Source organism: Narcine bancroftii, chromosome 6 (genome assembly GCF_036971445.1).
Source record: "Narcine bancroftii isolate sNarBan1 chromosome 6, sNarBan1.hap1, whole genome shotgun sequence".
Taxonomy (NCBI): Eukaryota; Metazoa; Chordata; class Chondrichthyes; order Torpediniformes; family Narcinidae; genus Narcine; species Narcine bancroftii.
Window position 1 is genome coordinate 166,350,633 of NC_091474.1, and position 27,929 is coordinate 166,378,561.

General features: G+C 39.1%; 1 long non-coding RNA gene across 2 annotated transcripts; it reads left to right on the plus strand.

The window, feature by feature from the left end:
* On the plus strand, positions 1-27,048 carry LOC138737648 (uncharacterized). 2 transcript variants are annotated; one of them, XR_011341108.1, is made up of 4 exons: positions 1-88; positions 16,843-16,948; positions 25,585-25,673; positions 26,789-27,048. It is a non-coding gene; the product is annotated as an uncharacterized lncRNA (long non-coding RNA). The 2 variants fall into 2 exon arrangements; XR_011341107.1 differs by lacking the exon at positions 1-88 and adding an exon at positions 8,856-8,915.
* Positions 27,049-27,929: the final 881 nt, after the last annotated feature.

Genomic DNA, 27,929 nt, shown 5'->3' on the forward strand with positions numbered 1-27,929 from the left:
CCAGGAGATGTCACCACCCAGCAGGCCGCTTACTGGCTTCAGAAGTTGGGCCAACCTTTTGGTGGGAGCTCCATGCTCCTGTGTACAGGTAAGGCCTTCTTCCTTTTTTTCCAGAGTTTTTCTTTCTTCTTCTTTGTCGGTCGTTCTGATCTTCTCTTTCTTTGGAGCCATCCTCAGGATCTTCTTGTTAACTTTGTCTTGAAGCTTCTCAGTTTTCTTTGTTCTGCTTTGTTTTATACTTTTTTTTTCACTTTCTCCATGGAGAGCTGGTTTTCCCCAACTAGCCACTACTCCATCATGTGACTTCCCCATCACAAATGGTCTTGAGCTTAGTCCAATTTTTTCTTGAATATTAGATTACAATAGAAAGGTACATATTCATTTTAGAAATGTAATGTACATACTTTGCACAAGTTTTAAAGTACCTGTTGCTTTTATATTTCATTTTTCAATCAAACTACTGAGCCCTTGCTGGCTCTCAAATGGTTCCACCTACTTATTTCCTGTTACCTGTTTTCCCCGACTTGCCTTCCACTCTACCCTTTTACTTCCCACTGGAGGCAAATTCATGGGCATTAGGTGATGCTGAAGGGACCCTGTTTTGCTTCTTTTTCTCACTTACTGGAAGGGGCAGCAGGTGACACAAATAGCAACTCTGTCTGCTTTATGGAAGGCAGAAGGCAATTTCTTGTAACACTATATGTTCTGTACGATTACATGACAATAAAGGAATCTTGAATATTCTAACGCCAGACTGGTACTGATCGTTCTCTGCAGTTGAATTCAATACCCTGAATGATTAGCTTGAAATTTTCAGTAGAAATGGCAGCAAAATCTCTTCCTCTTAAGAACTGACAGCTCGGGAGGAGTCACGTGATGGAGTAGTGGCCGGTCAGGGAATTCCAGCCCTCTCCCGAAAAGTTTAAAAAAAACACACAAAGCACAAAGGTACAAGATTAAAATTTATAATAAAGTAAAAATAAAGATGAGAAGAAAATGGCAGCGAAGAGAGAAAAGTCGAAAACAACGGGAAGAAAAGAAGAAGAAAGAATGTCGGAAGAAGAAGGTGAAGGCCTTACCTGTCCGAAGAGGCCCGCCACGGAGAGAGAAGCCCGCTCCCGCAGGTCAGTGGAAGTCCCGGGCTCGGGACTACAAAAATGGCTTGCAGAGCCGAGTAAAAGTGCGCAACCGCGCATGAAAAAAAACACACTGACAGGAGGGGGGAACAGCTGCGGAGTCGATCTCCACAGCTGAGAGAGACACCTGCAGCACAGCAGCAGGTGCAGAACACAGACAATAATGACAACAAGAAAGAAGAGGGTAAAAAGAAAACAAGGAAACAACAGATGGTCAACCCAGAGGAAGAAGAAGAAGAAGAACAGAAAGAAGTGGAAGAAGAAGAGAAAGGCAAGATAATGGATGTATCTTTTTTTAAAGAATATATGGAATCAGTGAAAGAATGGCAATTACAAGAATTTAATGAGATAAAAATAAGAATTAAGAATGCAGAAGAAAAAATGAATAAAATGGAAATGGCTATATCAGAGTTAGGAAAAAGAGTGGAAAATATGGAAGAACGAGAAATAATTGTAGAAATGGAAGTAGAGGACTTAAAAGAGAAATTAGAGTTCAGGAGCTGTTAGCTCAGAAGATAGATATAATAGAAAACTATAATAGAAGAAACAATATAAAGATAGTGGGCCTTAAGGAAGATGAAGAAGGCAAGAATATGAGAGAATTTATAAAAAATTGGATCCCCAGGGTCCTGGGAAGACCAGAATTACAGGAAGAAATGGAAATAGAGAGGGCACATAGAACTTTAGCCCCGAAACCACAACCGCAGCAAAAAGCAAGATCCATTTTAGTAAAATTCTTAAGATATACAACAAGAGAAAATATATTGGAGAAAGCAATGAAGAAAGTAAGAGAGGACAAAAAGCCACTGGAATATAAAGGTCAAATTTTTTTTTTTATCCAGACATAAATTTTGAACTCCTGAAGAAGAGGAAGGAGTTCAATACAGCGAAAACGATCTTATGGAAAAGAGGATATAAATTTATGTTAAGGTACCCAGCGGTACTTAAAATAGCTATTCCAGGGCAACAAAACAGACTATTCTCGGATCCAGAGGAAGCAAGGAAATTTGCAGAACAACTACAAAACAAGCAGAGAGATGAAGACATGTAATAAGAGTAAAAATGACCACAAACTATATGTATGTGTGTAAAGGGGTATATGTGTGTATATATATAGTGTGTATACATGAATGTATCCGTATTTAGAGGAAAATATATAGAGTATAGACAAGAATTAATAAGGGAGGGAAAGGGAATAGAGGGAATAAGGAGGGAATTAAAAGAGTGACCTTTGTTACATATGAAAATTGAAATCTTTTCTGGGGGGGGCTGGGTGGGGAGGAGTTACGGTCACTGCAAAATCAGCTGACGTTTGCAAGTGAATTCGCAAATCCAAATGGAGAGGGGAGATGTGGTTGTCCGACAAGGGATAAAGGGCAACTCAGGAGGGGGAGGGGAGAATGGGGTTAAAGAAGTTTTAAATAGGAGAATAAGGAAAATGTTTGATGTTTTAGAAATGTTGTCTTATAAAGTGTTCAAAACAAGAAAGCAAAAATGGATAAGAAGGAAAGGTGATGATGGAGAAACGGAAAGGGAAGATAAATAAAGTATGAAATGGCTACACTGAACTATATGACTTTAAATATTAATGGAATACATAACCAAATTAAAAGGAAGAAACTGCTAAATTTACTGAAAAAAGAAAAAATTGATATAGCATTTGTGCAAGAAACACATTTAACTGAATTGGAGCACAAGAAATTAAAAAGAGATTGGGTCGGACACGTAACAGCAGCGTCGTATAATTCAAAAGCAAGAGGAGTAGCTATATTAATTAGTAAAAATGTGCCAATTAAAATAGAAGAGGAAATAATAGATCCAGCAGGGAGATATGTAATGATAAAATGTCAGATATATTCGGAGTTTTGGAATCTACTCAATGTATATTCACCTAACGAAGAAGATCAAAAGTTTATGCAAGATATTTTTTTGAAGATAGCAGATACGCAAGGGAACATATTAATAGGAGGGGATTTCAACCTGAATTTGGATTCAAATATGGACAAAACTGGGAAAAAAATTAACAGAAAGAACAAAGTAACCAAATTTATAATTAAATCGATGGAAGAAATGCAACTTTTGGATATATGGAGGAAACAACACCCAAATGAAAAGGAATATTCATATTACTCGGCTAGACATAAAACATACTCAAGAATAGACCTATTTTTGTTATCAGCTCGTATGCAAGATAGAGTAAGAAAAACAGAATATAAAGCTATAATATTATCGGACCATTCACCCTTAATATTGACAATAAAGTTAGAGGACATCCCTCCAAGAATGTATAGATGGATATTAAACTCCATGCTACTCAAAAGGCAGGATTTTAGAGAATTAATTGAAAGACAAATTAAAATGTATTTTGAAATAAATACGGAATCAGTGAAAGATAAGCTTATACTATGGGATGCAATGAAAGCGTTCATTAGAGGGCAAATAATAAGTTATGTAACCAAGATGAAGAAGGACTATAATCAGGAAACAGAGCAGTTGGAAAGGGAAATAGTAAATATAGAAAAAGAATTAGCAATGAAGGAAGATACAACTAAAAGAAGAGAATTGGCAGATAAAAAAATAAAATATGAAACACTACAAACATATAAGGTGGAGAAGAACATAATGAAGACAAAACAGAAATATAATGAACTAGGGGAAAAAACGCACAAAATTCTAGCATGGCAGCTTAAGACAGAACAAGCTAAGAAAATGGTATTGGCATCAAGGAAAAAAGACAAACAAATCACATATAATCCAAAGGAGATCAAGGAAAACTTTAGAGGATTCTATGAACAATTATACCAAACTGAAAACGAAAGGAAAGAAGGCAAAATAGATGAATTTTTAACTAAAATTGAACTACCAAAATTACAAATAGAAGAACAAAATAAATTAAGAGAACCATTTGAAATAGTAGAAATACAAGAGATAATAAAAAAATTACCAAATAATAAAACACCAGGAGAGGATGGATTCCCAATAGAATTCTATAAAACATTTAAAGATTTATTAATTCCTCCCCTCCTGGAAGTAATCAACCAGATTGATGAAACACAAAGCTTACAAGATTCATGTAAAACAGCAATAATTACAGTAATACTAAAGCAAGGGAAAGATCCACTCGCACCAGCGTCATATAGACCAATATCATTACTTAACACAGATTATAAGATAATAGCTAAACTATTAGCAAACAGATTAGCAGAGTATGTACCGAAAATGGTAAATCTAGACCAAACTGGATTTATTAAAAAAAGACGCACAACAGACAATATTTGTAAATTTATTAACTTAATTCATGCAGTAGAAGGGAGTAAAGCGCCAACAGTAGCAGTTGCTTTAGACGCAGAGAAGGCCTTTGACAGAGTAGAATGGAATTATTTATTCAAAGTATTGCAAAAATTCAGTTTACCGGAGAAGTATATTAATTGGATTAAAGCATTATATAAGGGGCCATTGGCGAAAGTGACAGTAAATGGATATATATCAAAGCAATTTAACTTAAGCAGGTCAACACGGCAGGGATGCCCACTATCATCCTTATTGTTCCCGTTAGCTATAGAACCACTAGCAGAATTGATAAGAACAGAAAATAATATAAAAGGGATAAAATTAAAAGACAAGGAATATAAAATCAGTTTATTTGCGGATGATGTTATAGTATACTTAACAGAACCAAAACTATCAATAAAAGAATTATATAAGAAATTGAAGGAATATGGAGAAGTGTCAGGTTACAAGATTAACGTAAATAAAAGTGAAGCAATGCTAATGAATAATGCGGATTTCTCAAAATTTAAGAAGGAATCACCATTCAGATGGCAAATGCAAGCAATAAGATACCTAGGTATACAAATAAATAAAAATCTTGGCCATCTATATAAACTCAATTATTATCCACTAATGAAAAAATTACAGGATGATTTAGAGCATTGGAAAGATTTACCATTAACACTAATAGGAAGGATAAACTGTATTAAAATGAACATTTTCCCAAGTATATTATACCTATTTCAGGCATTGCCAATACACTTGACAGAGAAATTCTTCAAGGAGTTAAAGAAAATAATAAGGAAATTTTTATGGAAAGGGGGGAAACCGAGGATAGCACTAGATAAATTAACAGAATGGTATAAACAAGGAAGCTTACAACTGCCAAACTTTAAAAATTATTATAGAGCCGCACAATTAAGATACCTATCAGATTTTTACCAAACAAGGGAAAAGCCAGATTGGACTAGATTAGAACTAGATAAAATAGGGGAAAAGATACCTGAAAAATTGGTACAACGTAGGAGTTCTCCAGTATTACATCATCTTCTCAATATTTGGAAGAAGATTCATGTAGAAAGGAATAAAACAAATTACCAAAACTAATATTGACGCAAAATCAGTTACTCCCTTTTACAATAGATAACCTTTCCTTTAGAGAATGGGAGAAAAAAGGGATCAAAAGAATAGAAAATTGTTTTTCAGGAAATAGATTATTATCCTTTGAACAAATGAAAGATAAATACAATATAACTCAAGATACAGTGCTGGCATATTACCAATTGAGATCCTACTTGAAGGACAAATTAGGAAGCAGTCTGAGGTTACCAGAGGGAAGTAACTTTGAATATGTGATTACAGATACAATGATAATCAAAAGATTTATAACAAATATGTATATTAAACTGCAAGAAAAGGAGAATGAGGAAACAAATGGTAAAACTAAACAAAAATGGGAACAAGATTTAAATATAAAGATAAAAAAGGAAACATGGGAGAAGTTATGTTCTGGAACGATGAGAAATACAATAAATACGAGGTTACGTATGATACAATATAACTGGATACATAGGCTATACATTACACCTCAAAAGTTAAATAAATGGGACCCAACAGTATCTGACAGATGTTTTCGATGTAAAAAAGAAATGGGAACAACAATTCATGCAATCTGGACATGTGAGAAAGTAGAAAAATTTGGGGAAGATCTAAACCAGATATTAAATAAAATTACAGAAAACAATATACCAAAAAATCCAGAGATCTTCCTCCTAAGTAACATAAAAAACAAAGAATTTGGAATTGATTTGGATGGTGCACAAAAAAGATTTATTAAGATAGCTCTAGCCATAGCAAAAAAAATGTATTATGTCAATCTGGAAATTGGAAGATAATTTGAAAATACAACAATGGTATATAGAAATGAATAAATGTATTCCATTAGAAAAAATAACATATAGTTTAAGAAATAATATTGAAATATTTGAACAAATATGGGAGCCTTACATGAAACACAATAGAGAAAACCTACCAGGGACATTCACTACCAAAATTAACGAAAGGAGAAGGAAATGAAAAGAATTGACTCAGTGGAATTTCTTGTTTATTTTTATTGAATGACAACATTGTTTGACTGGTTTAATGTACCCTAGATTTTGTACTTTAAATGGATGGGGGGATGGAGGTAGGGAGGGTGGGATGGGAGGAGGGAGGGGGGGAGAAAATGACACTGTATATATTTGAAAAGGAAAAAGTATGTATCATGGTCAATGTGGTTTATGGTGTGAAAAATAATTTTTTTTAAAAATAAAAATAAATAAATAAATAGATAGACTGACAGCTCCATTGGCATCTCAGCATGTGCATATTGAATTGCAGAAACTAGGAACTTTCTGTCAGCAATTCACCATGATCCTGCAGGCTGTGCTCTAATGTAATTTCAACAAGGGAGCAAGAAATAGACAAATTGCTCAACATGTACATCCAGAGGGAACTCCTCCAAAACAATGTTACATCCAGCAATTCAAAAGTTATGAGGAGTTGAATGGAGCTTTTACCTATTGATGCTAACAGAAGAGAATAACCCTGATAAAAGATTTTAATTTAAAAAGACATAAAGTTTTCAGGATGTCACTTTATATTTTTAACTGACCATTTTATCTGTTCACTGACAAAAGGCAAAGGAGGAAAAACCCAACACCCAACCCCAACCAACCAATTTTCCCCTGCAACCGCTGCAACCGTGTCTGCCTGTCCCGCATCGGACTTGTCAGCCACAAACCAGCCTGCAGCTGACGTGGACATTTACCCCCTCCATAAACCTTCGTCTGCGAAGCCAAGCCAAAGAAGAATATTTTTTAAGCTTTTCAAATTTTTTAAAAGTTTTTTTTAAGTTTAAAGTTTTTGCAGTTCTGTGGACATTCATTCCATGTTGGAGCTTCCAGTCACAGTTCTGCAGATTTTGTGTTTCGTCCTGGACTTGACAGCCCTGTATAAAAACTCATTAATGATCTTGTGATTCAAAAATATTGAAGGAAGTGCCCGAGAAAAAGCTCCCAATGAAAGTAATGAGCACTTTTTATTATTTTTTTTAATTTTTGCTCTTCAACAGATTTTTTAAATCTCAGAATATCTCCTTGCTGAGGAACAAACAAAAATCTACACAGTCATACCAATGATTCAATCATTGGAGCTTTATGGAATTTGAAATCATCTTATCACTCAAACCTCTAAGTGATAATGTGAAACTATCTGGCCTGAGAATTCCTCAAACATATCCAACCCAATTCCACAAAAGTAATACTAGCAATCAGTGGACTCTCTCTCTCTTCCCCTTTCCCTGTCACCTTTCTGACTTGTCCTGTTTCAAATAGCAAGTCCACCCATCTATCCCTATGTCTCTTTACCTCTTGTTCTTTCACCTTTTCCCTGTCCCCTTTCTCCCAGCTCTGCATTCACAGAGCCAAACATCCACCCCCTCCTCCAATCAATTCTCACCTTTCATCTCTCCTGTCCTCCTATCCATATCCAATTAGCAACTTTTGTCTGTTGGTCTGTATTCCTCCCCTGCCCTTTTAATTCAGACGGATGCTTGCTTTTTAGCCATACCTTATAGAAGGGCTCAGCCCAACCATAGGTTATATATTTTTACCTCCTGCGGATGCTGCAAGACCTGCTGAGTTTCTCCAGCATTTCTGGTTTTTTTTTACTACAATCACAGCATCTGCAGACTTTTGAACTTCACTCCAGTCTAAACTATCTCCCTTGCTTCCATTATGACTTGAAATATACTTCATCTGTATGAAACATATTTAAATAATATGCTAAAGACACAATTTAAATGTTAATCTTTGTTAAATTGTGTTGATTGTAGATAAATTGCTTATTTTCCATATATGTATTTGCTAACTGAGGAGCAAAAGCAGATTAACCTAAGAGAGTAAACCAAGCAACACTAGCAAACAAAGCCCAAGGCTCAGGATCCTTAGCCTAAGTTCGTTCTCAGAAAATGCTGCTCCAGTGGAAGAAGGAATCTTTAATTAAGAGGGCTTATAAACTTCCCTCAGGAAGACAGGATCTAATCTCTGCCAATAAAATAATCTTTCAGGGTATTGGACAATTAGATAATGACAACAAAAACATTGCATAGAGGCTCTATTTGTAACTATTAAAAAATTAAATTATTACAGTTTTTGCACTAACCACAACTGTGAATATTTATATTGTAGTGAAGTATTCTATACTGAGCTACTATAGACGACAGTGTACACATTGTGGAATCACTGTACACTTTGTCATGTTGATGTATATGCTGTGGAGTCTAGTGCAAGACTGACTTCTCCAGGCTTGCATATTGGGTGTATATACATCACTGCTTCTGTCACATGGACAGGAAGTGATATTATCAGTGATGTCACCAGCCCAGATTAAAAACCTGTGTTGGATGCAGGTCAATTTACCACATTTTCCACTGCATGTTCGCTATTTTGGGAGCTGATTTGCTTGATGGTAAGTGGGTTGCCATATGACTCCCACCCCTGAACCGCCAATCCCATTGTTGACCCACAAAGTCTGTATATTTTTTTGTTTGGGCAGCCTTTCTCTCTGTCGAGGCACCTTAACAACAACTGGTCCATCCAGATCCGGATGGGCAGGTTTTCATTGCGTCTTAGTACCTCAAAGGCACCCTCATATGGATCCTGGAATGCTGCTCGATGTGCTCATTTCTATATGAAACATATTTGCAGTTCTGAGGTATATAAAGTTGACCGTATTGAAATGTCAGTATGGGCGCTAAAGAACTGAGCTCCTCGCAGAACTTGGTTAGGACTGCTGTGGGCGTCTCCTCCTGTCCTCATGAGTCTGATACAAATTCTCCTGGAATCATCAGGGGTGTACCATAGACCAGCTCTGCCTTTGAGGCACCTATATCATACTTAGGTGTCATTTGTATGCCTAAGAGTACCCACACCAATTCCTCAACTCAGTTATGTCCCTGCAGACAAACCATAAAGGCTGATTTCAAATGCTTGTGGAACCTTTCTACTAGTCTGTTAGATTGTAAGTGGTACGCAGTTATGTGGTGTAACTTGGTTCCAAGCAGAGTGGCCATTGCTGACCACAGGCTTGACGTGAATTGGGCACCCTTTCAGACGTGATGTGTGCTGGCAGAAATGAGGGCTCTGGCGCAGGTATTGGTAGTCATGTCTGCCAGTGGTACTGCCTCTGGCCATCGCGTGGCCCAATCCACTAGAGTGAGAAGAAAACTGGAAACATGTCACCAGCAGGGGGCCTACAATGCCCAAATGTTTGTGGTCAAACCTCCAATATGTCAGCTCAAAAGATTGTAGTGGGGCTTCCATGTGTTGCTGGACTTTGGCTGTCAGGCAAAGAGTGCATCTCCACCCAATTGCTGACCTGTTTTTGAAGGCCATGCCATACAAATCTGTTGCCTACCATCAAGACAGTTCCAACCTATGTACCACGTCAAATACCTGCTGCCTCCAGGCCACCAAAAAAATTGGGCGAGGACGACCTGAAGATATGTCACTCAGGAGTTTGACCTCCCCCAGGTCTACCAGAATTTCTTCCAGCTGCAGGTTCGAGTCTCCTGTTCCATAACATGGAATTTCTTCATCTGCCTTTTGTGCTTTTGTGAACACAACATAGTCCACCCCTGCATGGATTGTATGGCCAGGCGAGACAGCACATCTGCCACTATGTTGGCCTTTCCTGAGATGTATTCAATGCTGTCCTGAACTCAAAAATATACAATAAATGTCTCTGTTGATGAGCCAACCATAGATCTGATATATTAGTGAAGGCAAATGTATGCGGCTTGTCTTCCAGAAGGTACTTGAAATGTCTGATAGCTAGGTACAGTGCCAACAATTCTTGATCAAAAGCACTGTACTTGAGTTCTGGTGGTCTTAGGTGCTTGCTAAAGAAAGCCAATGGTTTCCAATGCCCATCAATGTACTGTTCAAGCACCTCTCCTACTGTAGTACTGGATGCATCCGCTGTCAGGACATTCGTTCTTGGGTGGGCCAGCAATGCAGAATTAGACAGTGCTTCCTTGGCGTTCTTGAATGCTGCCAATGATTTTTCATTCCAAGTGACATCCCTTGCCTTGCCTGACACCAGAGCAAAGAGGGGGCACATAATGTGAACTACGGATGATAGAAACTGGCGATAAAAGTTCACTGTTCCAATGAACTCCCAGAGGCCTTTAACTGTGCTGGTCTTAATGAACGCCCAGATAACTTCAACCTTTGCCAGTAGTGGCTTTGCTCTGTGTTTGTTGATTCTATGGCCCAGAAAGTCGATAGTCGCTAACCCGAATTGACACTTGGCCAGGTTGATGGTCAGCCCAAACTCATTCAAATGAGTGAAAAGCTTGCACAGGTGGGACAGATGTTCATGATGATTGCAGCTAGTGATAAGTGTGTCATCTAGGTATATGAAGATAAAGTTGAGATTGAGTCCCACTCTGTCCATTAAATGCTGGAAAGTCTGTGTGGCCTTCTTGCACCCAAAAGACATCCTTCTAAATTCACAAAGGCCAAAGGGTGTAATAATAGCCATTTTTGGAATGTCATCCATGTAGACTGGGATCTGATGATACCCCTGGACTATGTCCACCTTGGAAAAGATGTGGGCTCCCTGCAGGTTTGACACAAAGACCTGTAGATGCAGTACTGGGTAGCAATCCAGTGTGGTAACCTTGTTCAACCTACGGTAATCACCGCAGGGTCTCCTTCCACCTGCAGCTTGGGTATTAAATGGAACAGGGAGGCCCAGGAGCTATCAGTACAATACCCATGATGTCCTCCATCCTTTCAAACTCCTCTTTGGCCAGACAAAGTTTATCTGGAAGAAGCTTGCGAGCTCAGGCATGCAGTGGTGGCCCTTCGGTTGGTATGTGGTGCTGCACCCCATGTCACAGCATTGCTGAGATGAATTGCGTCGTAATTATTGCAGGGAATTCCAACAACAACCTGGTGAATTCATTCTTCAAAAGAGTAATGGAGTCTAAATGTGGGGCTGGCAGCCTGACTTCATCTAGGGCGAAGGTCTGGAAAGTGTTGGTATGAACGAGCCTTCGTCCCTCTAGATCAACCAACAGGCCATATGCTCTGAAAAAAGCAGCTCCCAGTAGCGGTTGTACTACCGTGGCCAGTGTGGACGTCCACGTGAATTTAGTATCACCCAACTGAAGTGGGAACCTATGCGTGCCAAATGTCTGGATAATACTGCAGTTTGTGGCTTTCAATGATAGCACGGGCTTTCTATTACGTGTGTCATGCCCCAAAGGGGGAAGAACGCTGATCTCAGCCCCTATATCCACCAAGAAATGCCGGCCAGAATGTCTATCCCAAACATATCTCAACTATTCCAACTGTCTCGATGGCCAGCCGCCGCAACCATTAGCAACAGCTGGCCCTGGCATTTCCCTGAAATGCACAGGGAGGTCAGCAGCGGCAAGCTCCTGCACCCTTTCATTGATGATAGAAACACCATTGGGTGCTATCTTCATCTCATTGTCTCCTGGTCATCTGGCAGTCTGACAACATATTTCATTGACCCTGCTGCCGGTTTAATGTTGAAGTTGCATGGTCCTGCTGCTGTGAGTGGGATGTGGTGACCTGTCCTAAGGATGTCACGCTTTCTAGCTTAGCCTGCCATAGAATGTCACTGAAATCCCCATTGGCCAGCAGCACACAGATATCTTCTGGCAACTGCTCCAAGAAAGCTTGCTCAGACATGAGGCAGGGCCTATGCCCCTCCACTAGTGCCAGCATTTCATTAATGAGCACAGAAAAGATCCTGTCTCCCAAGCCATCCAAGAGAAGCAAATGGACCACTCACTTATGTCATGAGAAGCTAGAGGTATGGTCAAGCAGATTCTTGAGCACCATATACCTGCCCTCCTCCAGAGGCTGCTGCAGAAACTCAGTATGCCATCTCTTAATTCAGGGCACTTACTACATAGTAGTACCACATGGAATCAGATGATATCTGCCTCAACTGGTATTGGGTTTCTGCTTAGTCAAACCATACACATGGTTGTGAAGTCCAAAACACTGGCAGTTTTAGAGCCACAGCATGCATCAGAGTCACCAACGTAGCAAAGTATTCTATACTAGACACCAATGTACATGTTGTAAAATCACTGTGCACATTGTCAAGGTACTGTAGAATCTAGTGCAAGACTTATACGTTGGGCTTATATCCATCACTGCTGTCACATGGACAGGAAGTGATGCCATCAGCCCAGATAAAAACCTGTGTTGGATGTAGGTCAATTCCTGCATCTGCCATTTTGGGAGCAGGTTTGCTTGCTGGTTAATGGGTTGCTACAATGTTATATCTTTTTCTCTTGAGCCATAATTTATACTTTTTATTCGTTAGTTTACTTAGTGTAGCAATAGCAAACAAGAATTTCAGTGCATTTCCACATTATATATGACAATAAACTCTTATCAATATAATTTAGTCAATAAATCCATTAAAACAAGGTCTCAAACACTGACATATCATTATGAGAAATGCCTAGAAATTTGTTCTGAGCCATTATTATCAATGCATTGTGTTTTCCCTCAGAAATTTGTTTTGTGCCTTCATTGGATCGAATTTCAGAAGTAGACAATGATGTTTTAAACCATATAGTGTGTTTTTTTAAATTTTTTTTAATCGACACATATATTAATAATCACAATAATACAGTTTACAAGTGAATGTTGATTAATATATAATAAGAAAAGAAAGAAACAATCCCTTTTTAAAAAAAAAAACAACTGATCCCTCCCTACAACCCTTTCTAAGCCTACTAAACTTGAATCTAAACTATATAATAAGATAGCCATATACTGATTTGGATTGCTTCGGAGCACTCGCTAGTCTCTCAAAGAAAACATTTTTCTAATAAAGCCCTTATTCATTTTCAGGGAAAACTTAACCGGTTTAGATGATTCAAAGAAACTATTTATAATTTTAATCCCATTATTCAAGCATATGGGCTCCAAACTTGTAAACATACAGAATATTTACACCTAAAATTATATGTATTATTTTTTCTAAAGGGATATAACTTTGTATGCCATCTTCCTAATGTTAATGAAACGTGTGATTTCCAAGTAAAAGCAATACATTTCCTTGCTATTACCAAAACTAATTTAACAAATTTTAATTGTAAATCTGATAAAGATAGTTTAGGAGTTATATTCTTAAAATTTCCCATCAACAACAATTCAGGATTTAATAGAAAAACAGCACTGTAATTCATTATAAGAACTTGCTAATGGAAATCCTAAAAGGTTTAACCTTTGAACAAGACCATGTAGAATGAACAGAAGTTCCAACATCCTTTCCACCTCCAAAATGTTGATCCAATATATCCGATTTCCATATATTCAATTTCTGAGGCATAATATACAATTGATGTAAAAATATTATAAGGAAGTAATCTATATATTACATTAATTATATTAGACGTTGTTGGGTATAAGCCTGCCCTCTGCTGGACATCATGACACCCACATCATGATGTCACCCTTCCATATATATAACCCTGTGTGTTACTACCGAAAGCATATACCTAACATGTATACTCTAGGCAACCCGCTGAAACATCAAACATAGTATTGGAACACAGAAAATAAGAACAAAGTCGATCAACTAAAGGAAATACTAAACATCAACAAATAAGGACTGATCCACTATGACCCTAGTAAAGAAGTTACACTAGCCATGGATGCTTCACCAGTGGAACTAGGTGCGGTACTATCCCAAATCACTAAGGTGAGCAACCAGTAGCGTATACTTCGCGAACATTAACCACAAGCCAATGCAATTACACCCAACTAGAAAAAGGAGGATTGGCAATAATTTTTGGTGTTTAAAAAAAACTCCACCAATATCTTTACAGAAGAAAATTCATGCTGATCACAGAAAATAAGCCTTAGTTTAATCCTGGGGCCACACAAAGTTGTACCAGTATTAGCTGTGGCCAGAATTCAAAGATGGGCCATGCTACTAGCAGCATAGAACTATGATATAAAACATAAACCAGGTACACTCAACGGCCATGCAGATGCCTTATCACGCATGACACTACCCGAGACAGAACAACGAGAAGAAATTATTAAATGGACACCAGCGGCAGCATCCATCAACCAAGAACAACTTCAACAACTGCCCATTACAGTCCAGATGATCAGAAAGGAAACCCAAAAAGATGCAACATTAACCAAGATCCTATATTTCACCCTTAATGAGTGGCCCGGATGTGAAATCATTCCAAAAGATCAAAAACCTTATCACACATGCTGCCATGAACTATAAGTCGAAAAAGGATGTTTACTATGGGGTACCTGTACAATTATTCCAGCCAAATGGCAAATTACCATGTTATCAGATCTGCACCACAACCATGCATGAATAGTAAAAATGAAGCCATTGGCCCAGATGCATGTCTGGTGGCCCTCCATAGACAGAGACATTGAAACAACAGTAAGGGAATGCAAAGCACGTCAGTCAATGCAGCCATAAATGCTGCAAGCCGAAGCTAGCCCATGGAAATTGGATTGGATTCATGTAGACTTCGCTGGACCATTCATGAGTGAGACTTTCCTAATAGCTGTGGACACACACTCTAAATGGCCAGTAGTTTCACAGTTGGAAACTATCAAAGCAGATCCCATGATTGACTGTCTACAAGCTATCTTTGCCACTTACGGATTGCCTCATGAATTAGTTATGGGCAATGGGCCTCAATTTACATCAGAACATTTTTTAAAATGTATGCACGACAACAATATCAGACATATTTTGTCCATACCCTATCACCCAAGTACTAATGGGGAGGCAGAACGCTTTGTACAAACATTCAAAAAAACAATGAAAATTCTAAATGCCTCCTGGAAACACAAAATCACAGATTTCCTATTGAGATACAGAAACACGCCACATCTTTTATTGACCAGTTAATCCCATTAATATTAAAACTCATAATCTTAATTGCTTTATTCATTTTCCTTATTTATAAATTTTACAAAGTTCCTTTCATCACTCCTATACAGGAAGAATTCCCACAAATTGATTTGGTCCTGAACATCGTCATCTGCAATCCAAAAACATCAAAATTATTCAGAATAAGTACATCATAATTAATTACTGTAAAGAAAGGAAGAAAAATGAAAAATAAAACAAAAATCCCTCCCCAAGTGTTAGAAAAACTAGGACTATCACCCTGGGTCATGAGCAAACCACAAAAACACATGTAGCCATCAGAAATCAAACAAACACATCCCCTGACCCCTGCGGGATAGAAAACTTTTTATCTAACCAACAATTCCATCCAATATAAGGATTCTTCATCCATCAAAAAAAAAGAGAAAGGGGCAATCACCTCCTCTCTTTATACATCAAATTCATTGCAACAAATCAGTGCCCTCTTTTACTTGAATTTTAGGCAGATTCTCAGCATACTCTTAGCTTGTAAATAATTTGTAAAAAAACATTCTGTTGATCTGGACAAATATTTTTAAAGTAGCTAGATTACACAAAATAAATCTATAACCTTTATTATATAAAACTTAAATTGATTAAATTCTCTCCTTTTCTTCAATAAATTTTGACTCAAATCTAGATTTTAAAAAATCTTATCCCCTTCATAACTCAAAGATCCGTGTTCTCTAACTCTTCTCATCGCTAGACTAGGAAGCCTCTCTCTATTCTGGTTGTTCAAAAATCTCTAGGTTGGACCCAGTTTTGTCTCAAAGCTCTATGAGCTCTCTCAATTAAAATCTTATTGTCAAAATGTTCTTCTCCAAATATCTTCAGTATCCATTCTTGAAAAAAAGGAATTACATCTTGCCCTTCTTTGCCTTCAAAATTTCCACAATTTTAACATTATTTCTTCTACTATAATTTTCCAGTATATCAACTTTTTCCAATAGTTTTTCATTTATAGAGATCAAACCGGTCATTGTATCTTCATATTAGACCTCTCTTCAAAGTGTACTTTATGAACATCTTGAATTTTATTTTGCAATTTATCAGCTCCCAGTGAAACATTATTTATCACATTTGTCAAATCTGTTTTAATTTGTTTCAGTTCTACAGTTAACAGTTTAAAATTATTGTGCAAAGCTTCAGAAAGTCCATCAATTTTAGTTTCAATTTTACTCATTTCTTTCTTTAAAATCTTTTTTTAGTCTCTAAATCATTCCTCTTCTGAATTTGACATTTCTCCTTCACTGTCATACTTTTCTGAAGCCTCCTCGACTAGAGAAGTATAACCTTCTTGCTCAGAAGCTGAAAGGCTGGACTGGCCCTTTAAGAGACTCAGTGTTTTTTTTCCCCAATTTTTTTCTTCTGTAGCCCATGCTTGACTTCTCGCGCAAGTGCGGTACAGTTTTAATTTTTCTTCCAGCGCCATCTTTGCAGTGTGCCACCAAGAGGGCTCTGGAAGAAGATCCCTCACCAGGTCTTCAGTGGCATATCTGGAGAAGACTTCAGCAGCCTGCTTCGTCAACAAGGTAGGCCCGATTTCTCTCTTCTTCCAATTTTTTTTCATAGGTGACATTTCTTTTTCTTCTGTTGATCACCTTAAATTAACTTTAAAGTAGTTTTTATTAAGTTAACTTTTAATATTTTTTAAAATTAATTCCATGGGAGTCGATAGGTTGCGTGATGCTTCTCCCAACATCACATGACATTCCCCCATATAGTATGTTTAATTAACACTGCCAAAAGAGGATGAATTCATAACACTGATATTTTTATATAGTTAAGGTTTATGATTAAAAATATTGAGGACCAGTTTTGATTCCTATTTAAGATAAAATCACAATTTTTGAAATAATTCAGATAACAACATTGTTATGTGATAATTATCCATAAAACTGTGCACATTGTCAGAATGAAATTGCTTCCTTCGTGAAAATATTAATTTTCTACTACGTTCCCCACAGTCATAGTCATGCAGTACGGTCATGCCCCTTCCATCCAACTTCATAATGCTGAAAAGTTAGCATTCTGGGCTGGTCCCATTTGGTCATATCATTGAGTCCTTCCTATCCAAAAGTTGACTCAATGTCTTTTGAATATCAGAATTTTGGCCACCTCTACAGTTTCTTCTGGCCATCTTTTCCAGATATGGGCCATTCTCTAAGTGAAAAAATTGCCCCTCAGTTCTCTCTTAAATCTCTCCCTTTCACCTTAAACCAGTGGCCTCTAGTTCTAAATTATCTAACCTGTGGATAAAAAGACGAGCATTCATTTTATTGATGCCTTCATGATTTTATAAACCTTTATTAGGTCAGCCTTCCACAATCCAGACTTCGCTCAGCCTTCCATATTCCAGGTCCACTAACCCAATCGATGTAATCACTTCCTACAAACTCCTAATCTCCACTCCATCCCTTCTAATTTATTAATATCCTACCTTTAGCTGGGCAACCAGTACGGATCTACATTTTTTTTTTCCATTTTGGTGGATTTGTCAACAAGCAGCTGAATTTTAATGGCAACTTGAGCCGTAACCTAACCCGTACATTTCAAGGACATCCTGGAGGCAATTTTTTGATTGGGCTCAAAGTGGAAACTCTATCTCAGTTCCTTCCTCACTGTATATGTGACATGGTGACAAAAACAATAATGCAACTCACCAATACAAAATCTGACAATTTTCAAACACCATTTAAATATTAAAGTAAATGCGATTGCAAATATTTTTTAAAGTTACTGATTCAATAGCTGAATTTAAAAATTGTTTCTGAATGATAAACTAGGATTTATTTCCTCTGAAATTTATATCTTCGTTTTCTTATGTTACTTTGAGGCATGAACAATCTATGAACAGTCATGTCTTTCTTTGACCCAGTTGTCTTATCCCAGCAGATGGTGTGCAGTGGGTATGTATTGTGGCTACTTCCTCATTTTTAAAATTGCTGGGCTACTAAAAAGTAAATCCTACTTTTAACTCTGTGTTGATCTGAATGAGGCTGAATAGAGACATTGAGGTTGCTTATATATTGCACCTCAAGAATTGAAAAGAGAAGAGAGAATTAAAATGTTAACTATTGTTGATGGTGTTGGCTTTAAAATTGTATGCAGCATAGGAGCAAGACCTCAGAAAGATTCACAGTTGCCAGGTCTGTGCAAAGATTTGGTGGGGGGGGGGGGGGTGGTGGTGGCTGCTTATCTGCAAAATTTGTATTTGCTCAGTCAGCAGACTGCACAATAATTCAGATTTGTAAGATTGTAAGTGCTGGGACTCAGTAGGTTGACAGCAACAATGGAAAGGCTCATGGGTAGATGTGAGATGCTTCTTTTTTTTAAATTATATTTTTGGCATTGTTGCATTTCATTTCAGTGACTAGGAATGCAAGCATGAATAATGTATGACCCTATTAGACAGAAAGTGCAGTGAGACATTTTTTGCTATGCTTTTCCTGAAGAAAAGTTGTTCAATGCAAGGTCCTGGTAAAGGTCACATTATTACCTGAAACATGTTAGATTCAGAGATTGGGCGGAAATTTTCCATTTAAATTACTGAGGATATATGGAAGAGCACATACAGCACACTCACTTTATTGAAGCCATGCTATTTTTTTATTCTTCTTGGATCTCGATGCATTTTTAAAATTATTATTAACATACGTGTTGCGGTCACGTACCTTCATCAGGAGCAGTGCTGGCCGCCACTGATGGTAAAAGCAAAGCAATGTGTGTGAGTAATAGCGTGTGCAGGTGTGTTAAGCATCAGTATACAAGTGATGAATCTCAGAATCAGGAGGAAGCGAGTGAGAGCGTCAGAATCATCTGTGTGGCAGTGAACCAATGAGAAGGTCAGAGGAGTTTGGCTATGTGGTGTTTGGGGAATTGGAGAATGCAACGATGTGTCTAGTAAATAATGAAGTTGGCTTCATGGTGTGCTGAAAGAACTGAGTGAGTGTATTCTTTATTTGTTTGTAAGCTGTGGTAAATCACTGCTGTTACAAGTGGTGACCTTGTGAGTTCACAGGACCTTCTCATTTAAAATGAATAGTGATGAGGATAAACCCCTGACAAACTGAAGATTCCCCCCTTTGTATTCACCAGCATGATTCATGATCCTCGAAGCGCATTTCTCTGGCCTCAGTGTGGCGAGTCAGAATCCGGTTTACTTATCTCCCAATCAACATGCTTAAGGTGGCTATACTGCGGCATACTCAGCCATCTAGGGAGGCCTGTATCGCCCAATTACTAGCTGATGACACCTCGGCAATAGACAACCATTACAGATGTTGAGGAGCTGGGAAACGACCAGACTCGGCAGTAGAGGCAACTGCTGCCCATGGTCATGTCGGCCGCCATCTTTTCCTCAAAGACCTTCTCTTGGGTATTCAATTTCTTGTCTATTTCCATGTAGAGATTTCAGTGGTCACTCCAACCATGGAGGAACACAAACACCCTAATATGTCATGTATTCTTTCAGGTGCAAATGATTCTCATATTCAAACATATGGCCAGAGGTCACTCATGTTGGATTTTGGTCTCAAGAAACCTTAATCAGTGGGTTTTCACAGTTGCAAATGTGCAAATTCCATTTTTGGAGCAAATTTCTTGTCATATTTTTTCTTTGTTGGTGGATTTGAAAAATCACTGAGTCATGGACGCAGCTCTTGACTGCAAGTGAGCTGGATGTGTTGTCCCTTTGTAATGCGCGTTGAAAGAACCAAAGACTTGTTGATCCAAACCAAGGCTTTTATTCACTAAAAGACTGGAGCATATCACAAGTAGGTTGACCAGTCCAGAATGACCTGGTCTGGCTAGGAGCAATCCTTTAATACCTGCCAGTAGGTGTGGCTACACTCTCAGCCAATCACAGTCATCCTACACTACCATCTGTACATATGTACATATGGTGATAGAATCTGTATTATCACACCCTCCAATGTTGTCAGCCATCTAATGAGCCTTCAACCTGGCTCCTGTCCTTTCCGAGCCTTGCTCAAGCATTTCCCACGTTTTGTGACCCTATAGTATCATTATACAGGTGTTAAACATACAGTAATCGGCCATATAGAGACTCAAGGTCCTCTGATGGTTGTGCGGGCTCTTAGATTACCCCTGGACCATCTTAAAATCTCAAAATTGGAATTCAACCACATGCAAGAATTGGGCGTAGTCTGCAGATCTGACATCTGCTGGGCTTCTCCATTGCATTTCATTGCAAAAAATTCTACTGGGGATTGGTGGCCTTGTGGTGATTATAGTGCCCTGAACAATTCTACTGTGTCTCACCGATACAACATCCAATTTTCAAGACTTTTCAGCCAAACTCCATGCCAAATAAGTATTTGCAAAAATAGACCAATATATGCTTACTATCAGATTCCAGATGAGCCTTCTGATGTTGTGAAAGTGGTAGTAATTACCCCTTCAGCACATTTGAGTTTCTCTGAATGCCATTTGGTCTACAGAATGGAACTCAGACATTTCATCGGTTTATGGACCATGTACTCATCGGTCTCAATTTTGTGTTTGCTTACCTCACTAATATTCTGGTCGCAAGTGTGGATGAAGAGGAAGGGGAACTAGCACTACCTTATCTCATTGTTTCAGAGACTTGATAAGATTGGCGTTGTGATCAATCCCAGTAAATGCATTTTTGGCGCTGCTGATCTTGTATTTTTGGGACATAGAGTTACACAACATGGTAGTTTACCTGATGAATCGAAAGTTGACGAGATTTGAGAATTTCCTAAACTTGTTACATTTGGCCAGTTGCAAGGTCTTTTAGGCAAGATGAATTTTTATCGCCGATTTGTGCCAAATGCTGCTGCATCTCTATTACCCCTTACATCTACAAAAAAGATCTAATAAGTCCAAATCTAAAAGACCATTAACTTTGGGAGATGATTCCATTCATGCTTTTAATGATGTGAAGATTGCGCTTGTGAATGCCGTGATGCTTGTAAATCAAAACCCCAACACCTTGACCACTCTGACCTCTGATTTGTGTGTCAGTGCTGCGGGAGCAGTGTTAGAAAAACAAATCTGTGGGCAATTGGAAGCACTGGCATTTTTTTTTCAGCCAAACTGCATCAGCTCAGGGAAAGCATTGGGTGAGAATTCTTGGCCATCTATCTCATAGTGAAACATTTCCACTTTTTATTGGAAGGTTATCCTTTCACATTTACACAGACCACTAGCTTCTTGTGCATACTGAGAGTACAAGCACACACCTCTACTCACCCAGAGAGATTTGGCACTTTCAACTTTCATTGGATGTATGCCACATCTGAGGAAAAGTAAATGCCATGGCCTTTGCCCTGTCTAGGCCTGTCATTGATGCCTTACGTACAACTACTGCCATCGATTTCACCACAATGGCACCACAACACACCAATTCAGATCTCATCTGGTATCACCTGATCAACTCTGGTTTCCATCTTCAACATGTGGCCTTGGATAAATCAGATGAAAGTTAATCTGTGATTTTTCAACAGGAAGATCTGGGCCTTTTGTGCCGCCGGCTATAAGGCGGGAATTGTTTTAGTCTCTTCACAATTTATCACATCCTGGTAGAAGAGCATCAATCAAACTAGTTACACAACGTTTTACCTGCCCACATGTTAAATGGGATTTTGGATTATGGGCAAGGACCTGCTTGCCATGTCAACACTCTAAAATCTCCAGGCACATTTTACTGTTCTGGATTACCATTTCCAGCAGGTGAACCTAGACTTAGTAGGCCTGCTTCTGCCATCTCGGATATATAACAGGTGGCAGGAGGCCATTCATATCACTGACATCTCTGTGGAGATGGTTGCTAAGGCTTTTGTGGATCGTTGGATTCCATCTTTTGGTGTTCTTGTCACTATTACAATGGATCGAGGGTCTCACTTTGAATCAACGTTGTTACCATCCGCAGGCCAACTGCCTTGTTGAGTGTTTCCATTGACAATTGAAGGTAGGATCAATACCAAGTGGTGATGCGTCTATGTGGAGAAAATGTTTGACATGGTTCTTGGTGTGTGTACTGCTGTTGAGAAAGATCTTGGATGTTCAGCAGCAGAGCTAGTATATGGCTAGTATATTAACCTTTCCAGGTGAGTTTGTGAATCCAAGTCTAAGCACAACACTCTATAATCTGGCTAGTTATGTTGATAGTCTTCAGGAAAACCTGAGATTACACCAATTTACTCCTATGTGGCAGGCGTCACTTGTAGTATGTTCCTCCAGCCTGATGCTGTTCGCAAACCACTTCAGCCCATTTAGGATGGTTCCTTTCAAGTCTTATGACGCCACTTGAAGACTTTTGTGATCGACAGGAATGGAAACCCTGACAGTTTCCATCAACAGGCTGAAGCCAACGTATATCGACAGTCTTTGTTCTGCGTTGAAGCCAGAAGACCAGTCACACCCTTGCCAGTTGGACAGTGCATTGCCTGTCTTTCATTATCACACGAGGTCGAGCTGAACTGTCAGCACTCTGAAACGTTACGTAGCGGGACAGTTCCAATCAGTCCCTCCTTGCATGACTCAGAGACTGGGGGTGGGGGGTGGTGCTGTCGTGGGTGCATACCTTCATCAGGAGCGGTGCTGGCTACAGCTGATGACATAAGTGAAGTGAACCGTGTGAGTAATATTTTGCATGTGTGGGTGTGGTAAACGGCAGTATATGGGTGATAGATCTCAGATGTAGGAGGAGGAAAGTGAGAGTGTCAGGATCACCCATGAGGCAGTGAGCCAATGAGAAGATCAGAAGGATTTGACTGGATGGTGTTTGGGAGTTGTGTCTTGGGAATAATATAGAAGCATAGAAACGTAGAAAATAGGTGTAGGACTAGGCCATTTGGCCCTTCAAGCCTACACCACCATTTCATTACGATCATGGCTGATCAGTACCCGATTCCTGCCTTCTCCCCATACCCCCTAATCCCCTTGATCACAAGGGCCAAATCTAACCTACACTTAAATATTGACAGGGAACCGGCCTCAATTACTTCCTGTGGCAAAGAATTCCAAACATTTACCACTCTCTGAGAGAAGAAATTTTTTCCTCATCTCAGTCCTAAAAAACTTGCCCCTTATCCTATGGCCCCTGGATCTGGTTTTTCCCAGCATCTAAACCCTTAAGAATTTTATGTTTCTATAAGATTCCCCCCTCAATATTCTAAATTCCAGAGAATACAAGCCTAGTCTATCCAACCTTTCTTCATATGCGAGCCCCTCCATCCCCGGTATCAGCCTAGTGAACCTTCTCTGCTCCCCCTCCAAGGCAAGGATATCCTTCCTCAGATAAGGCGACCAAAACTGCACGCAGTACTCCAGGTGTGGTCTCACCAAGGCCCTGTACAGTTGCAGCAGGATCTCCCTACTCCTGTACTCAAATCCTCAAGAAAGTCAACTTCATGGTGTGCTGAAAGAAACAAGTGAATGTATTCTTTATTTGTTTGTCAGCTGTGGCAAATCAGTGCTGTTACATACACTTGCCAGTCCCTGTATTTTGGCATTTGCTTTCCAGGGTTCCGGAGAAGAATGGGAGAGGCACTTAAGCAGCAGCAAGAATGTTACAAATTTAGTGTCTGTGACAATAAGTTGCCATTAAAAGATCCCAGAGTGAGGTAATGAGGTTTGGTAGAATATTATAATGCAGTCCAACTCATGTTGCTCAACACCTCCCATTGGTTCACATGCAGGGATGTTAATTTAAAACAATACACCCTCAAATGGAAAACTTTTGTTCTAAACCGTCATGGCCTGATTCGGTTTTTATGACAAATACAGAATTAATTTACATCTTCTCCTCATTCTGATTTTTCATTTAGAATTTTGCCATTTTCTATTTTCTTTCCAGAGGTGAGGTGCTGTTTTGTCTTTGTGATAGTCATGCAGCTTGGAAGCAGACTCTTTGGCCCACTGTGTATGTGCCAGCCATCATATACCTATCTATAGCATTTCCCAGCACACACTCCTTAATCCTCTATGCCAGGGGTGTCAAACTCAAATTCACCGAGGGCCAAAATTAAAAACTTGGACTAAGTCGAGGGCCGAACTAAATATTTATTGAAAATTTTCAACAACATCTGCATGTTTTCTCTCAACATATGTAATGTTAAACTTTTTCTTATTAAAATAAATGTTTAATAATAGTTTTGGTTAAACTCTTTCCATAAGAAGCATTAACAAATAAATAAAATATTCAATAAATAATATTTCTCTCTAGCCTTTAAGCCAAGGATCGCACGTTGCCGAGAAGCATGCCAGGGAGCGGAGGTCTGCAGGGAGCCCTCCCCAGCCCAGCCAGCAAACCCGAGCGGCATCCCCCCCCGCCCCCTCTCCCTCCTCCGCCCCCGCCTGCCGCAACCGCCGCCAACAACCCAAGGAGTCCCCACTGGTCTTGCCATCTCACCGGGAATACCGTGAGAGCGGTGGAACTCGTCCGCGACCTCCACCCCAGTGGAAAGTCCGATGCCCAGCAGCACCCACCCACAGATGAAGCTCAAGGAGACGTTGGAGCTAGGCGGCAGGTCCGTTGTAGCTAGGCGGCAGGTCTGTTGGAGCTAGGCGGCGGGTCCGTTGGAGCTAGGCGGCGGGTCCGTTGGAGCTAGGCGGTGGGTCCGTTGGAGCTAGGCGGCGGGTCCGTTGTATCGGCGCCGCTGTGAATATCTAATGAACGTTCCCGTTAACTATATCGGTGACTGCTGTCCCTGCTGTGGAAGTGCTATAATCTACTATGGTGGTGCTTGCTGCTGTGCATGTGCTATACTTGCGCGGCGGCCAGCGGGCCATCTCTAATATATATTTAATATGATCTTGCGGGCCAAATATAATTATATCGCGGGCCAGAGTTTGGCATGTGTGCTCTATGCAATGGTTTTTTTCATAGATACATCAAAATAAATGTAAGAGTTTCTGTCTCCATCATCCCAGCAGGCAATGCATTCCAGATTTATGCACCTCATTCAGGTTTGCCCTCAGCCTTATTCAATCTGAGAATAACAAAGCCAACCTATCTGTTTATGCAGGCATCTTACTGGTGATTCTTCTCAGCACTTCCCAGTGCAATCAAATTCTTTCCATAAAAATATTTCAAAACTGTATTTAGTACTTTAGCCATGGCATAACTCTCATTTTATACTGCTGTATGTAATCACTATGCTTTTGTTCTGATCCACAGCAAAATGGAAGTAAGTAAGCCGCATGCCCCTTAACCACTTCATCTTCTGGTGCTGCTGACCTCTGGGATCATTGGACTTATTCACCAAGGTTTCTCTGTTCTGCATTACTTCCTACCATTCATTGTGTAGTAGCCACCCTATAAAATACTCCTTACAAAATGTCATACCCCACGTATTTTAGGAAGAAATTACATTTTCATGTTTTGCAAAAATCATCCCTTGACCATCAACCCTCTGCCTCTTATCATCAAGCCATAAACCTCAAAGCAAATGATATTTTGTGCACCAGAAATGCAGAGTTCATATTAAATTTAACATAAAACTCCTTTCTGAATATCTTCCCACTTCTGAACATGTATTGGAAGTTTCATTTCTGTCCCTACTTTCTCTCTGATTTACTCAATTTGCAAAGATAAATCATAGTGATCCAAATTAAGAAGAAAGGCTTTCGAGTACACTGCTTTTTTAAAAAAATTATACTTTATTTACAAATTTTCCAGTGCAAAAGACAAAATGTTTCCAAAAAATTAGCAACATTGCATGTCTTACTATAATTAAGCATATCTCCCCTCCCCCCTTCTCCCCTCCCCTCCCCTGAAAAAAATAAGAAAAATAGATAAAGGAGAGCAAGAAAACAAGATAGTTCAAGACTAAACTAAAAAAAGAAAAAAATAAGAGGTTGTCAGGTGTGCACCATCCACCTTGTGTGTCTTAAATTATCTAGCTTTTCTAGATCCAGGTAAGGGGTACAGACGGGGCACTCCAAAGTGAGGAGGGGAGAAACTAAAGATTTACAGCTATTTTCCACAAATATGGCTGCCAAATGTTGATAAAAACATCATATTTGTTCCTCAAACTGTCAGTGATTTTCTCAAAGGGAACACAACTTTGCATTTCTGCATTCCATCATGCCATTCCAGTGTCAATACCAAGAATTGCACATCAACCGTCAAAAGAAAAACTGTCCACTTTTTAATAACCAATGTCCTTGCTTCACAACCATTAGATGACATTTATTGATCATATTACCGAACTTGTGTCCATGAAAGTTACAAAGCCCCCTGAGTCATTGATGCCCCTAATATGGAGTGATGACCATTAACTGCATCAGCTAGATTATTGAGTACTTGTAAGATGTTGGATGCCTTATTCTGCAAAACAACACAACCATTAATTCTTCTTCAAATACTTTGGTTTCACCAGGTTGACAACATCGGATGGATGAATAGGCCACACTGCATTTTACATCATTTAACCAAGACAGAATTTAAAGTTAATAATAATGAGGTCCTTAGGATGAAGTTTTCAATTGAAATCTGCAAATAATAAGAAGCCTGGATTTTGAACGTGTTGAGAGGAGCCCACAGTATAAATGTAGGAGGAAAAATACTGATCACCTCTTTGTAGAGAGAAAAAGCACACCTTGGCTTCTTGTAAATTCCATAAATTATGAGTATAACACGCTGAAGAGTTGATAAAGCACTAGCTGTTTATGTTCTGTGCTGACACTCAAAATTAACATGATTTTTCTAATTACAAAATCTTTGTTTTAACTTGTGTGTGTTTTGGCATATATACATCCTATGTAAGGTAATACAGGCTATTTCAGCCCACAAGTCTGTGCTGCCCACTTTACACCCCATTAACCTACACCCCCCAGTACATTTTGAACGGTGGGAGGAAACCAGAGCCCCCAGAGAAATCCCATTCAGATACAGGGAGAATGCACAAATTCCTTACAGACAGTGTTGGATTTGAACCCTGGTCTGGTCCCCATCGCTAAGGCTATAAAGGCGTTGCACTAATCACGATGCTAACCATGTTGCCCTATTAAATTTATAAATATAGCATGATAACAGGCCATTTCAGCCCACAAGTCCATGCCGCCCAATTTACACTTCATTAACTTACATCCCCAGTATGTTTTGAACGGTGGGAGCCAGAGCCAGAGCCCCCAGAGAAAACCCACAAAGACATAGGGAGAATGTACAAACTCCTTACAGACAGCATGGGATTCGAACCCAGTTTGGTCCTGATCACTGGTGCTGTAAAGGCTTTGCACTAACTGCTGTGCCAACCATGCTGCTTATCCTCCTGCCGTTTTGTGATTCCTAAACACAAACATCAAATCTAGTGAGCCCCTTGCTAAATGGCTATTGGGCCACATTAGGGATCTGAAAGGGGATATCCTTATATCTGGGAAAGAAAGTCATTTTTTTCAAAAATTGCAAATTTAGGGATACAACTCTCACATTTGATGGTGCATAAAACACATCTAATGCCATGTTAGTTAGGATTACGATTGGGTTATCCCCTAAGTCTGATGAACGTTGTTAACAATGAA